The sequence below is a fragment of the Coptis chinensis genome, chromosome 2 (assembly GCF_015680905.1).
Source record: "Coptis chinensis isolate HL-2020 chromosome 2, ASM1568090v1, whole genome shotgun sequence".
NCBI classification, from domain to species: Eukaryota; Viridiplantae; Streptophyta; class Magnoliopsida; order Ranunculales; family Ranunculaceae; genus Coptis; species Coptis chinensis.
The window spans coordinates 53,003,785-53,019,869 of NC_141457.1; the positions used below are offsets into that span (position 1 = coordinate 53,003,785).

General features: G+C 38.3%; 3 pseudogenes across 2 annotated transcripts; all 3 read left to right on the plus strand.

The window, feature by feature from the left end:
* The first annotated feature begins 5,835 nt into the window (after positions 1 to 5,835).
* Positions 5,836 to 7,702, plus strand: LOC147516544 (uncharacterized; annotated as a pseudogene). The gene is made up of 4 exons (XR_015211068.1): positions 5,836 to 6,136; positions 6,446 to 6,792; positions 6,953 to 7,079; positions 7,510 to 7,702. The product of XR_015211068.1 is annotated as an uncharacterized LOC147516544 (transcript).
* Positions 7,703 to 8,869: 1,167 nt separating this feature from the next.
* LOC147516545 (cytochrome b5-like) lies at positions 8,870 to 12,029 on the plus strand (annotated as a pseudogene). The gene is made up of 4 exons (XR_015213035.1): positions 8,870 to 9,360; positions 10,133 to 10,187; positions 11,570 to 11,636; positions 11,802 to 12,029. The product of XR_015213035.1 is annotated as a cytochrome b5-like (transcript).
* A 238-nt stretch (positions 12,030 to 12,267) lies between these two features.
* Positions 12,268 to 12,642, plus strand: LOC147516546 (PR5-like receptor kinase pseudogene; annotated as a pseudogene).
* Positions 12,643 to 16,085: the final 3,443 nt, after the last annotated feature.

Sequence of the window (16,085 nt, forward strand, 5' to 3'; positions counted from 1 at the left end):
ATCAATTCCTGTTTTGGTTAGCGTTAAGGTGCAGTTGACTTCTAGCAGCAGGTGCTGTGTCTTGTGTCTTAGCTCACACCAGGTGCCGCACGCAAACTGAGACAGCCACTTTCGCTAGTTCCACACGTTCACGTAAGCTAGGCTTAAGGTTTAGTTAGGCGGTTTAGGGATAACCTCTGTCCGCTCTGTCCTTTCCTAATAGCTGGCTAAAAGAAAATCTGTCCGCTACAGTTGATGGCACTCTGACTTCTAGTTCAGTTCTGTTCTAGTTCTTGGGCAGTCCAGCTGTAAATTCATGGAAAGGAACCCAGAGAAAGACAGAGCGACGTTTTCAAGCTTAGAGCCGCTTTGGTAAAATTCCACCAGCTCTCCTATGTCAATCAGTGAAGGAACTTGCCCTTCTTATACAATAACAATTCTCAGTGTCATCCGGAAGTGCAAAAACTCTGAATTAAGGGGCAAAGCCCAGCTTTCTATGACAGATCCCGAAGTTTCCGTCGATACCCCCAAGTTTCAGTTCGCTCCTATGGCCAGATCCTTTATTACTTGGTCTAAAGCCCTTTTCGTATGGGTCGGAACTTACCCGACAAGGAATTTCGCTACCTGAACGAACTTTCATGATTGTCAAAATTACCAAACTTAGCTCTGGACTTCGGTCAATCTCCCGCGGGAAGGTTGGTCGAGATCAAGCAAGATTCGAAGAAAAGACGGAGTAGACTCGGCCAGGGCTTGATTTCATCCTTTTCTGCCTTTTCGCCTTTGAAGGGAGAGCACGCCAGCTTCCACATCAGCTTCTACTGGTGGAGCTGCATAAGATCTATGAGAATCTGATGTTTTAGAATCTGATGTTTTAATCTTTTTTTTTTATTGTCTGATTGTCTGCTAATTATCGCCTTGTATTATTATTCCCTTCCACAATGAATTACCTGATCTTCTTCCAGATTCGCTTTTCTAGCCTCTTTTTCTCTACAGGTTCAGGCAAATCTCTTGGTGAATGCAATCGATTGCACTGGCAAAGAAGAAAAAAAAAAGAAGAATAAAATCGGCTTACCCAAGCTGTTCGACCATTAATTTCTTGAGAAAAGGGAAGGAAGTCAAGCTCTCTAGAATGTTATATCCCATGATTTTGGCCTGATGCCTTAATTTAGGCTGCTTATCTGAATAGGAAGCATTGATCGCAAAACCCGTTAGAATAAGCCTGTGATATGTTTATATGGCAGCACGCGAATAGATGGAGATCGGCAATCCATAATGAGTTAGGCGAAAGCAGGAAAGGAATAGGAGATGCGACCACCATCTGGTTTAGATCCAACATCTATGCTCTATAAGACACAAAAATAAGGAAAAATCAAAAGAAAGGATGAGGCAACGTAGGCAGTTCCATCCACATCTATTCAATTCGTTATTCCATTCTGGCTGCTTTCAGTCTTGGAGAGGAGATATAGAACTATTCGTGACGCATTTGGAATGAACCTGTAAGGGTAAGGTTTCTTGGCAGGGAGGGTCCCAAGCCAGTGAACAGTGGAAGCGGATTCGCTTAAGTGTAGTGAACTACAAGAAGCTATATTCATCTAAGGCCGTAGTTAGCTTGGCTTGTTCCTCCGCTTTGATCTGTTGTATAAGATCAAGGAATGTGGTCCGGGAATTGGAAGTGTGTTGGGCCTAGGTTTGCTCATTCCGTTCCGCCTGCTGCCCCCTGCCATTGCTTCTCTAAGTCCAGGCTAGGGAGGCCTTCCTTTCTCCAGTTTGCAATTGAATTATCCACTATAAAATATAAGAGAAAACATAGTAGGGAGGACCGGCGTTAGCTTCTGCTCTCTCTTCGTAAGGACCCTTATTCCTTTGTTCTGGATTGGTCCGTAGTTGTAAATAAGGGCTGCTTGCTAAAGGCTTCCTAAGTCTTTCTTTTTGTCTTAAGGGAGCGGATAGGCCAATTGGACTTAGGCGGCATCTCTTCATGTGGATTCAGGGCAAATCGTAGGGAACCAGATGCTTAAACTGTACGAATTTACTTATCTTAGCTCAATCTGTCTTTTTTTCGAAAAGGACAGTGCTGCCACTCCGAGACCTGGACCTCGAGGAGGGGTGATCCCAGCTTTGTTGGTATGTTGGTTACCTGCCTATCTTAGTAAAAAACAACATCATTCCCTTGCTTCTTTGGTGAACCAATCCTTCCCTTTATAAGGAATATCCTTATGCTGGTTCTCATCTAAAAGAAAAAACGCGACTTGATTACTATAAATAGCATTTGAAACTACTATTATAAGTACACTTTCAACAAAGTAGTACTTGAAGCTTTCATTACTGCTAGTCGTTACTATCCTTCGGACCCTTGCCTTTGCCTTGCTTCTGCTTGTGCTGTTGGCTGCTTCTAAACCAACCGGCTAACAGAAAGCTGTTAGTAGAAGGAAGACTATAAGTTCAGGAAAGTATAAGCTGGTACCTCAATCCAATCGCCACTCGCCTTTGCTAGTATGATTTCGCCTCCCCTTCTTGTTTTGAGATTGAGAAGTCATCGGACACTGAAGCATGAGACGAATAGCGCCCAGCTTACGATATCCAGCTTCCTCCCACAGCTGATAGAGGTCTCCTGTTTTCAAGTAGCCCTCCATCTTGTCTTAAGCGAGCTTCCAGGCCTTATCCTTATACCCGACCGTGATCTCAAAAAGTGGAATGAATGTTTCACCCATAGGTAGTTCCCTTGATGCTCAAAATGCCCCTTTTTTTCAGATAAGAATATGGCTATGGCCGGTGAGTTCCCCTCCTGCTATTCCTTCCTTAGAAACTAGAGAGTTTATTGGGTAAATTGAGCAGAGCTCAGTGAGAGATATTTTCCCCACCAGCCTTGGACCTCAAGGGGGGGAAGGTAATTGCTGCTGCCTTGTGAGAAGGTGTTTGTTACCTGTGCTTGCTTCTTGCTGATCACTATCAATCATGTCTGCCCAGCTCAATGCAAAGAATTCACTGACTTTATGAGGATCAGGTGGCTCTGCATCTTGATTTGGCATCCCAGCTTGTAAGCCGCAAGGTGGAGAATGTGATTTGCTTCTTCATTCACTTTTGCTCTCCGAGCTAGTGCCAGCTCATCAGATTCTGCAGGACCAACTTCTTCTATAACAATCTAGCTGAAATATTTGTTTCAGTGACTCTAGAAAGACAACAATCTGTTCCCTCTCTATCCATTTCACTAGCAACTTGTGGTGCTTCTGTCACACTAGGATCATTATGGTGCAAAGCCACTGAACTGAGATCATCGACCACAGGTCTAGGTGCATCAACAACCCCAAGGTGAACCATCAGAGCAAGTTCACTAGCATTACTGCATTCAGCAACTTGTGAGCTCCTTTGATTTTTTGTTTGTCCTTCAGGAGTGTTAGCTTTATCATGTTCCACTTCTACTGCTAGAGCTTGAAATCTATTCACTGCTGTGATGTTTTCAGACACTGTCACAGTAGGCTTACGAATCCAAGAGACCTTTGGATCAACATGAGGCGCTTTCTTCTTGTGTCTTCTCTTCCCTTTCTTCTCTTCTACAACCTTTAGCCCGTTCGGTCCCCTTACCTAAGCTCACTTCTTCAGCTACACACATTGTTTCACTCAATAACTGTTTTCTTTAGACAAGAGCACGTTTTTTTACCTGAAATGACCAATCTATCATCAGAGTTCTCAAACATAAGATTTATCTAAGTATAAATGGGCTTCTAGCTTGTTTCATGGGCTGCCTTGAGTTGACTATCGTCAGAGTCCTCAAACGAGAGATTAGTCTAGCTCGTAAAGTGCTTTTCTAATAACCTCCTGTCGTCGGTCTCCGGCGTTGAGTGACTTGAGTCTATCCGAAAGCTGACATTGAACTCAGAAAGTTAGGTTCTATAATTCAATATGCATTTGCTTAACACACCTATATTGACTATCAGAGCTGCTTCTTATGCCTAAGTCAAGTACAACAGAATTAGGAAAGCCAAAGGAGAAGCTTTACGAGTTAATGCATAGTTCCGGAATAGGAAAACGAATGTCAGTGCATACTATCTATGAAGATAGGAAAAGGCATTAGGAAACTTAAAACAGACTGGTAAGCTCATCTTAAACCCCAGAATACTTCAGGAAGGAAACACAAATTCTTATTGGGTAGAGTGATCAATGAAACCGAGTGTTCATTTCAAGCTAAGCAATGTATTCGCTGAGACAAGCATGTCTGTCTCAAAGATAGCTGCATGATGAGCTCCTGACCTAAAACAGTAGCTTGCCTAGGAGGACTGGTATTCCCAAGCATAGTACAAAATATCCCGATATATCGTGATATTTGGAGATATCTATCCATATTTAAGAGAAAGACATAAATATCAATTTATGTTCAGAAATATATAATGACTGCAAATATCGGTGATATTTCAACGATATTACGATATTTTGTGATATTTGGAGATATTTAGCTTATATTTTGTGTATATAACAATTTTATTTAATATTTACTATTATATTTCAAATAAATATAAATAATATATCATGATATATCAAAAATATCCATAATATCCACAATATTTGTCGATATTTTAGATATATCCACGATATTTGCATGTGAAACAATGTCAAATATCCCCCCAAGAGGGGATATATCCACGATACATATCTAGAAATTGAATATCGATAAATACCCATATCCCGATATTTTGTACTATGTTCCCAAGAGCATGAATCAAACTACTGAACTCAAGGACAAGAAGGCATTGATTGGGTGTGGCCCGTGACATCACGGTAACCTGGCTCCGTGAACTCTTGGCTATAGCCTACGGAAATGGTGGCACTCCTTGACGAGCATCGAAGCCAAGATATCACTGCTGTGTACTGTGACGTTAAACCAATACCCCTAGACTGGCAAGTTAAGATAGAATTTCCCTTAGGGTTGACTTATCCTTTTCTTGCCCTAACCTAGGCTTGTGTGGAACTCTTACTCAAAACATATGCCTATTTGTCCGACAGGACAGACAGTCCGGAGAGAACAAGAACAATCCGGAGCTACATACATTCTTTTACTCGCTCACTGACTCTCAATGGATTACTCCCTTCGCCTTTTTGGGGCTATGGGAGTAATCCTTGAGTCCGTTCACTCATTAGCGAGAATCGATGTGTCAATACTCGGTTCGGTACCCTTTTGAAGGGCACCTCTCTACTGATCAGTCATTCTGATCGCTTCCCAGACAAAGCTTCGGCCTCAATCAGTAATAAAGCTAAATAAAAACGTCCGTTTCGAGACCCTTGTGAATCAGTCATGAGGCAGTCAAAACAGGCGTGAAATCACGTTCTTTCCTTGCTTCACAACAGATCACGAAGAGAGGACTCTTGGTATTATTATTTTTGAAATCATGTATTTAGAAAATTAGAATGTTGCCTGTTCGAAAGTTATGCACATTATGGCGAGGAATCTCAAAGGTAACTAAAGTCCACACAGGATCTTTTTTAAGAGAAACTCCTTTGTTTTAGTGGGTTCTTAACCAATTAAGATAACTCACTCCATATATAAGTCAAATTAGAAATAACAACAAATACATGAATAAAAGAGGACCCATATTAAAATCGCACAAAGCTGTTATTTTTTTCACTGCGTGCCTTTACATTTCAAAGTTGTAGCAATGATGAAAATCTTGATTAATGCAAAAATTTTGTTCAGCTTACTCAATAATTCTGTATCTGAAAATGGATTAGGATGGGTATCTATAACTGGCTTCAATAGGAGATCAAGCACAAAAATAGTTACGCATGCTTGGCTATTGGCCTATTGCTTTCTCAGCATTTTACTTTTTAGATTTTTATAACTTTGGGGACCACATTTAGGTTGGTTTATCAGTCAGTACATTCCTATGTTATTATTACTATTATTATTTTTCAGATTGATGTTTATCTATTTAATCTAACTTGTTTGTCTTTTCTCAGGAGATGTCCTATAATAACTACTTAGATGCTGATGCAGCATGGAACTGTGTATCGAATTCAAAAACCTACCTGTGTGATAGTCAAGCACACAAATCCTTGTGGCGTTGCATCACGAGAGAATATCCTCGAAGCTTACAGGCTAGCCGTGAAAGCAGATCCAGTGAGTGCATTTGGTGGGATAGTAGCTTTTAATGTAGAAGTTGACGAGGTAAGTTTGAATTGAAAGATTTTATGTGCATTTTGGCTGTGTTGTTTGGTGTGAAGCAAAAGATTGCAAGAGTATATGGACTGCAACTCAGATCAAATTTTTGTAGTTTGACAACAAATTTGATTCAGTTTGCATCATCTATAACCTTAAAAATGCAGTGTGGATGTGGGACCATTGACGGTAACACAACCAAAGCTCCCCAACAAACTTTGGATACCTTTTCTTTTCTACCAAGGGTAGCCTTGTCTGTTGTTGATATTAATGTTACTGTTAATGAGTGTTCTTAATTCAAATGGTATGCATTTTAAGGCTCTCGCCAAGGATATTCGTGAGTTCAGAAGTCCTGCTGATGGTGAAACACGGATGTTTTATGAGATAGTGGTTGCACCTAAGTACTCTGAAAAGGGTCTTGAGATACTTAGTGGGAAATCAAAGACTTTGAGGATCCTTGAAGCTAACAAGAATAAGCAGGGAAAACTCTCGCCAGACAAGTTGGTGGGGATGGTTGGTTCAGGATTCTGACGACTTGACCCCTCAAGATATCCAATTTAAAGTGGTTTCTGAAAGGACTCCACTAGAAAAACGAGCTTCATGATGCAGAGTTTGCCTGGCTCTGTGTGAAGCATGTCAAGAGCAATGCCATTGTAATAGCAAAGGTTAGTTCTATCCATGTCGATAGTGCAAGCTGGTAGTGCTCTTCCAAATTGAAGCATGAATGTTGCTCTTGTTGATTTGAGCAAGTCATATTTATAAAAAGCAAATGTTAAGATTTACTTTAAAGATTCATGATTCAAGTCATCTCTTATGTTTGTTTAGGATGACTGCATGTTAGGGATGGGAAGTGGGCAACCTAACCGTGTAGAGAGTCTAAGAATTGCTCTGAGGAAAGCAGGAGATGAAGTTAAAGGAGCAGCGTTGGCGAGTGATGCCTTCTTTCCATTTGGTAAGTATTATGTTCTCATTGAGTCCAACTGTCCAAATGTCAAACTTTCAGTGTTTTATGCATCTACATCAACAATGATTTAGATGGTGTGTCAGTTGGGTTATGCTTGGTCCATCACTTTTTTTGACGTGCTCGAAATTGCAGCCTAAACCCTAAACAATCGAAAGCATCCACTTTATTAGTTTTCTCAACACATGGATATGGTTGTACTGCCTAAGTCGGACCTAGTTTAAATCTATTTGCCATCTGAAGGAAATTAGAGTCCTTATTTACTGGAATGCACACGATGACAAACTTTCTTTTTGCATTCCAGTTCGTATATTTACAAACCCTAGATCATGCATACATGCAGAGTTAAGAAGAAAAGAAAGAAGCCTGATATATGCCATATCTTCTGATTTTGACTCATTGGGCACTCTTCTGTTGGCAGCTTGGAATGACGCTGTAGAAGAAGCATGTAAGAGTGGGATTGGGGCCATTGCTGAACCTGGTGGAAGCATTAGAGACAATGATGCCATAGACTGTTGTAATAAGTATGGAGTCTCTCTTCTCTTCACCAACGTGAGGCACTTCAGGCACTAATCATGTGGCACTTTGGCACAAAAAAGACTAGATACCCTTGGCATTTTGGGTTCTCCGCCACATTGACCCTAATTTTTTAAAGGTGCTCTTGCTGGTGGCAGAGAGTTTTGAGGTTATTTAGGGTTTGATTTAAGTTGTTGCGGATGAGTTTTCTTCCTTTAAGCTTTTGAGGATCTTATGTGTTGTAACTTTTATAGTCTATTAATATTCAATCTATCTTCAGATTCACAGAACCTTCAGCCTTTTTTTTTTACTGTACAAATCTTGTATAAAAGTCTTCTGACACAATCAATTTAATCGAATTACAAACATGCACCTTAGAGATTGACATAATGTAAATACAAACAGAGCAACTTGGCAGACTTGAACACCGAATTCAGTTTTAGCATTTGTGAGTCTCGTCTCGTATGGTCGTATGTTTACTAAGGAAAAAGTTTTAATACCCCAAAAGAAAGATTAGTTGTTCTCTTCATCTCTTGTCCCATATCTACAACTCACTCAGAGAATCAAAACTCGTTTATGGAAAGGGAGTTTGATTGAACACCCAAATGTAATAACGGCATATTGTTAATTTGTCGTTGAAACATGTCTCTGGGTGGTAATGCCGTTCATGGCAGAGGGTTCTAACTCTTAAAGCTCTCGGGTACCTCCATAGACACGGCCACATCCATCGTGATGTCAAGGTTAGTATGGATGTTCAACATATCTCTGCTAGTTAGACCAAGTCGAATCTGTTCACGTCTTCTAATTTGAAATCGATTTCAGGCTGGAAATATTCTTCTCGATAGCAATGGGATAGTAAAGCTTGGTGGTTTTGGTGTTTCAGCTTGCATGTTTGACAGGGTGATAGCAAGCGTACCAGGAATACGTTTGTGGAAGTCCATGTTGGTAAGTTGTTGCTATAAGTCATAACCAACGAGGATATGAGTGTCAAAAACTTATATACAACAGCTTCACATTCCGATTTATGATTTTAACACAAGGAGCTATATAGAAAACCGAATTCCTTTACTTAATGGATAATTTACTGTTCTGATAAAATTATTTTTCTTTAAAGGTTTTTTTTTTGTCATCTCTGTGAAATCTCTTTTACTTCATTTGATGCAGATACCATGATGTTCAATTTTTTCTTCTATTTTACAGGATGGCTCCGGAGGTTTTGCAACCTGGAAGTGGTTATGACTACAAGTGAGTATTGAGTAGAACATGCTAAATTTGTATTTACCATAGATATTACTCATGCAAAACTGATTTCTGCACTCGAAAGTCTCTATTCCCAAGGATTACTATCATTGTAAAGTGTGCTTTTAATATATTTGACGTGCTCAGACAGTTTTCAGATAGGCAGCTATAAGCTTTTGAAATATGTATAGTACTTTATTACAACGTAGTTTCTTAGTAACTGCTGTAAGATGATGCAACTGTAAACATACAGAGCTGATATCTGGTCGTTTGGAATAACTGCACTGGAGTTGGCTCATGGTCATGCTCCCTATTCAGAGTACCCTCCAATGAAGGTGTATACACTGTCACTCGTGAGGGCCAGATGCACAAAATACTTGATTCATAGTTTTGGATTTTTTTTTGTTTTTTGTGCAAGTACCAGCTATTAATATCTCCTAGTTGGTAGGTTGTTGTGATGACTATTCAGAATGCTCCTCCTGGACTGGATTATGATCGAGATAAATGGTTTTCAAAGGTATAACTTATCATTTTTACTAGTCAGTTGTTGATAGCATCAATCAGTTATGCTTTTGTTGGGTTTATTCGTCATATTTTCTTGATTGCACCAAATAACGTATGATTTCATTGCATACATTTATGAGGTGGTTATGCCGCAACTCACAAGTTTTGTTAAAAGATATTCTAATTAGAGGATTTCCAGTTGTAATCAGTCTTTTAAAGAAATGGTTGCGATGTGCTTGGTGAAAGATCAGACTAAGGGGCCAACAGCCGAGAAGTTACTAAAACACCCATTTTTTAAGCACGCTAAGCCTCCGGGTCTATCTGTGAAGAACCTTTTGACTGATCTTCCACCGCTTTGGGATCGTGTAAAAGCTCTCTAGGTTCCCTTTCCTTCCCCTCTCACTCTCTGGCTTGTTTGATCCATAATTTATTGCCCATCTCTTACTTGACTTTCATAGAAAATTATAAATTGATTTGATGTAACTTGTTGGCGGAAGCATGGTTAAATATCAATTATGATTAATAAAACAAACACCTAAAACTAGGGTTTAAACCTTCAAACATGAAGAACTATTGTCTTAGAATAATATTCAATAATAACCATCCAACAATGAATGCCTAGAAGCCTTTATATAAACATTGTTCCGAATTCTAGTTGGAATCCAAAAATGGAAACCTTGCTAATGAACCTAGATCTAACCAAAGAGGAAACTAATAATAATAACCTAATACTAATTAATAATAATAAGAAACATGCTAATTCCATATATGTGCTCCTGCATCAGGTTTCTATCTTACAACATGTGGATGCGGCCAGTGGTGGAGCCATGTATAGGCCAGGTAGGGCATACCCCCCCCTCAACTTGTGCTAAAAAAAAATAGTAGTAGTGTATATGTTATTTTCTTTGTGAGGTAAAACAAATAGTAGTTAAAAATGAGGCCCACCTAGGTAGATTATTTACACACAATCTATACTTATTTTTGGTAATTGGGCAATCTTTTCTATTAATGTGTTATTTTCTAATATGTTTCTTATTTATTTTTTCGATAAATTACATCTTTTACTTACATTGAAATAGACACTAGGCTAGAATCTCCAGGGGACTATCCACATCTAACTCTTTTGAACTCCCCAGAGCAAGATCAGGAGAATCTTCATTGACCATTCTACTTATCTACTCAAAATTACATTATTTAAAACTAGAAGAAATCCTACTAATGTAAACAACAACATATACTAATATGTGGATTATGTATTTTGTAATGGTTGTTTTTCTATACCCCCCTGGAGGAATTCCTGGCTCTGGTGAACAAGAAGCACTATCACATGTTAAATAATTGAAGTCTTGGTTTTGAATTTGAATTTAAACTTTTGTCTAAATTAGATGATTAAGGCAAAGAGGTATCTAAGGATCTGTTTTTTTTGTATATATCCAATATTGATAGAAGCCAATAAAGGTCAAACTCTTATAAAAACTTCTGATGTGGTTGAGAATGCAAGAAGCCACAATTTTGATAGAAGAGCTACCTATTTCTTAACTATCATCCTTAGTAGTTTACCTTAAAATCGAGTAAGTGTGCACCAAGATGCATCATAAACACCAACTTCAGCAAATGTCTAGTGGTAGATTGGTGATGCATCTTAGAGCATTCTCAATGCAAGGTAGCTATAGTCACCTTCACAAACTCACCTGATATGCCTAGTTTAGTAGAGTCGCATGGTGGTGGCTGGTGAACTATTTAGATCCTGTCCCACCAATTATATAAACATTTGAAAAGAGGAAAATAAAATAGCGAGACAGTATGAGAGATTCCTTCCGTGATTCCCAACTAGGTGAATTCGTATACCTACCCAAGAAGTTTATCTTGTTGGAAGTTACTTTTCATCAGGAAGTCTTTTTTTGGTTTTTGTGTTTTTAGCAACTAGAGGACTTCGTTCACTCACCTGGCAAAGTCACTTGCATTGGGAAGCTCTATTAATCAACATGTTCTCTCACCTAAAATTTTCTGTTAGTGTGCCTAGAATTTCTTTGGAAAATGGTGGCTTCCTTGAAACGAGCTTTTGTTGTCCTATCAGCTTTAAGTACCTTCACAAACCCAACTGTAAGGGTCCTTGTTTATAATGCTCAAAGTTTAGCATTAGCCTTGACATTAAAGTAAAATCATTTTTTTATGTGTATGATATACCAGATTTAGCTTGTACTTCCAAACTACTTTTTCAGGTCTATGATGCAACTCCATTCATGGACGACCATCCTGGAGGTGATGAGGTCTTGCTTTCTGCTACAGGTAAGTATCATCCTTTCACCCATGTATTCTGCTAATGAGTGGGTGATAAGTGCTGGCGGGTTATAAACCAGGGCTTGTGGTGACAACTCTTACCCGTTTTCCAACTTAACTTGCATGCACCTTTCATAGGATATGGATTCATGATACGTATTTGAACGTATGCAGGAAAAGATGCGATCGAATGATTTTGAAGATGTTGGTCATTCTGATGTTGCAAGAGAGATGATGGATAAATACTACATTGGTGAAATTGATCCTTCAACTGTTCCTCTGAGACCAACCAATGTCCCACTTCTGCAGCCTCATGAAGAGGTGCCTGTAGCAGTTGAGAGGCAGTCAAAATTTAAGAACGTAGAAACTGTAAGTGCTCTTCGAAGTGCTTTCTGCAGTTGAGACGCAGGCAAAAATTGAGGATGTTTTGGAAGAAGGGGCCAATGGCAGCTCAAACCCTATTGAATTGTTATTAGATGAGCTGGGAAGAAAGAAGATAAAACAATATTCACATAAGGATCTTACGAGCATTACTGAAAATTTCAGTAATCAAATAGGTTATGGTGCGTATGGAGATGTCTTTAAAGGTAAATTACCTATTGGTGTGCAAATAGCCGTTAAAAAACTCAAAGACATCGCAATGAATGTCATAGAATTCACATTCATGGCTGAAGTGAGAACAATGAGTAGTACTTTGCATCGACATTTGGTTATACTTTATGGGTACTGCTTTGAGGTCAATATGAAAGCACTTGTCTATGAATACTTGGAGAATGGATCTTTCGACAAGGTTTTATATGAGAACCGCCTTAATTTACAATGGGAGAAATTGTATGATATTGCAATTGGGACAACAAAAGGGCTTTCTTATTTGCATGAAGGTTGCGTTCATGAAATAGTTCACTGTGATGTAAAACCTGGTAATGTGCTCCTTGACTCAAAATTTTGCCCTAAAGTTGCAGATTTTGGAATGGCAGGTTTCTCAAAGAGATTTAAATCAAATATCTCTGATTGAGTTTAGAGGGACTCGCAACTATGCTGCCCCAGAAATGTGGATACAAATGCCAGTAACTTCCAAAAGTGATATTTATAGCTTTGGAATGTTGTTTGAAGTTTTGGAGAGGAAGATGAATCTTGATGGCGAAAATTGGTTACCTGGAGAAGTTTTGGGAAAAGTTCAAGAAAGGGCAACTAGATGAAATTATGGATTACTGTGGCATCAATGACAAGGATAAATCGAAGGCAAAAACATTAGCTACAGTTGCATTATGGTGTACTCAATACCGGCCTAATGACTGACCAATGATGAGTGTTGTGGTGCAGGTACTTATGACATACAACTTCCGTCACCTTCTGATTTGTTTTATCCGTATTATGGCTCTTCAAGCGCCAACACTTGGAGAGGTGATTCCACCAAAATTAGTGGATCTCCCGCATTACCGATTTCGACCACATCAATTTAAATGTAAGCTATGGAGAGTACAGGTGTAAATTGAAGGTTGCCAGAAACTGTAGGATTTGAGGAGAAAGGTTATCCTGGGTTGCATTATCCCACAACTCTTTCATTGTACATAGAACTTGTTGTTGATTGGACATGATGTGTTTTTTCAGTCTTTTAATGTAAATGGTGTAAATTCATAAAATTTTGTAATGGCAAAAATAAAGAGCAACAAACAGCAGAAATTGCTAAAGAAATGTTATCACGCGATCTCTGTTGTTATTTCCGATTATGTATTAATCTAATGGGATAACGCCAGCAAAGAGAAGAGACAATAACTCGATTTTCATATTTCACCTTTCAAGTGAATTGAAGCTTTCATTTCCTCTTTCTATGCATGTTTCATTGTTCTTTTCTAGGATAAAATAGAAGATCTTTGTAAGGAAACCAACATTAATATTTTGTGCCATGGCACTTACCTTATCACCATGCTTGAAATCACCGCCTCACCGTGTTGATGAACTTGGCTTGAGGTTTTATAAGGAATGGTGAATTTATAAGGAAGAGCAGGGATAATCTGATGCATTCTAGGCAAGGGTTACCTCCTTGTGCATTCTAAACGCAATTTTTGGTAGTTCGATATACTTTACGTCTATCTCTCTGCTTGCTTATGTTTGCCTATGGAGCAAAGAATTACGCATTACTCGTTGTCATTTGCCAACAGGGCATAATTTTGCACTTGGGAGCAACATTAATATTTTCCTTTCTATATTGGTACTCAAGTATAATCTTGCAAGCATTGGGCCTAAGCAGATATAGCTGATCAAACCCATATGTTTGCGCTGCGACATGCTCCCTCAACTCTATGCTTCTGCTCTGAATTTGGCAATGCAGAGGTTTCTTCAAGCACAGAACATTGTGAACCCCTTAGGTTACATAGCTACTGGGATTTTTTTCTTGCATTTGCTTCTCACTTGTCTATGAGCTTTGAAATGGGCTTTGAAATGGGTTATGATATATTGATTTGGTATCTGCTTGCTTTTAATTTTGTTATGTTATACGAAACAGAAAAATGAGTTGTAACAATGCACAAAGAAATCATATAGAAAATTGCTTGATTTAAAAATTACTAAAGATATGATTCCATATATGTAAAAATGTCTGATAAGTCATCTCATCTCCAAGATTGAACAGATAGTTACGTAGAGAGAATCATAATTCTACCATTCCCTCTTTATAATTGCCTTTAGATAATTAATATATTCTTTCAGACTCTGAATTTCTTCTTCCTGAATTTGTATGCACTGATTTCTAAGCATGTCGTTCTTTTCTACAATCTCAAGTTTGTTGCAAATTTATTCTATTTCTTCGTAGTTATAGTCTACTACTTCAAAGCCTATCTCACTGTGCAGAAAATCAATTGCTTTCTTTGATGCTGAATTTTCTGAATCTTCTTGAGTTGTTGAGTTTCCTTCGAATTGGTGATTGTCTTTGATGTTAAAGATTGGAACGTCAATTGATATTTGACATCTGTATTGATTTTCTCCCAATATTTCGTTGCAAAATTCTGGGTCGTCTATCTTTAATATTTTGGTGCAGTGCATTAACATATCTTTGAATTTTAGAGGGATAAGTTTTCAAAATTGGATTCGCTGCATCAATTTATAGATCAATTTATTGTTAGTAAAACACTTGAAAATTACAATTAACCAAAAAAAATATGAATTATTTTGTAAACATGATTGGCTTTGCTCAAATTTTTGGAGCCAGTTTTACCGAGGAACCATGTAGGTTTTCTAGATTAAGGTTGATACTACCAACCCAGATGAGTACGTGTTGTATCCTTAGAGATATTTCTGAGTGTGAATTGGGTCATATTGGAGTGTTGAAATTCTATTGCAACAGGTACTACTTGTAGTTGTGATTGCTACACTATTACTCTGTTACATTCTCCCTGTTTATACTTATTTATATGATTCATTGTCATGCAGCTAGATGTGGGCTGAATTTTTGCTATGTTGTTAACTCTAGAGACTTGATTTTCAAGACATGGTGCTTTCATTACACTTTTTAGTAGTCAGAGCTCGAGATGCTGCTTCCAAGGTGTGGTAGTAATTCTAAGTGTTCAACACAAACCACAAGAATCAACACGCACTACGGAGTATATATCAACATAGAGCATTCAGAGCTCGAGATGCTGCTTTCAAGGTGGGGTAGTCCGAGAGAGAAATCAATAATACCAACACTAATACTAATGGTTCAGACTACAAATAGTTGAGCGTTTGAATATTGAAGCATTAGAAAATACCTTATAGAGTTACGAAAACAAAGTGGGTATGATCTCTTTGTAAGCATATAAGTGTCCGATTCTTTGTCCGGTTGCTATTCATGTGGGTTTTTCCGTTTCCAAAAAGAGTTTATTTCCTAAAAGATACGTATAGATTTCTCCGTTTCCGAAAAGAGTTTAATTCCTAAAAGATAGATAAGTACTAAGATGTACAAAAACTTCTTATTTAGTTATCCCGATTTTTCAAACTTCTTATTTAACCACAAAATGGTGACATTACGCTGAAAACCAATTGTGTATCCTCGAGCACCACCGAATGTTGAAATACCACCATCAAAAAGTTGAAATACTATTTGTGCAAATCTGCAATAGCTGTAATAGTATTAACCTGTCATATGAAGTGGTGAACTCCGAAATGCTCGAGATTTAATTTGGATACAAATCCAATGGTTATAGTACAACCTCATCCTCCAAAGCATCTCAGCCAAATTTTTGTTACGCTTCACATCTTGGCGAGTCCCCGTGGTTTAATGAGTGGAAGGCATGCAAGTAAGAACTATCAAATTCAGAACTAATTAGATATTAAAGCTGGTGTCGGCATGATCAGACACTCATCAGCAGAAGCAAAAGGGTTTGGACAGCTTGAGTTATTTGGATTAATTATGACATAAGAACAATTGTCTTTAAAGATAAATTGAAACTTTTAGAGTTTACTTGTAAAAGCTCAATGGAA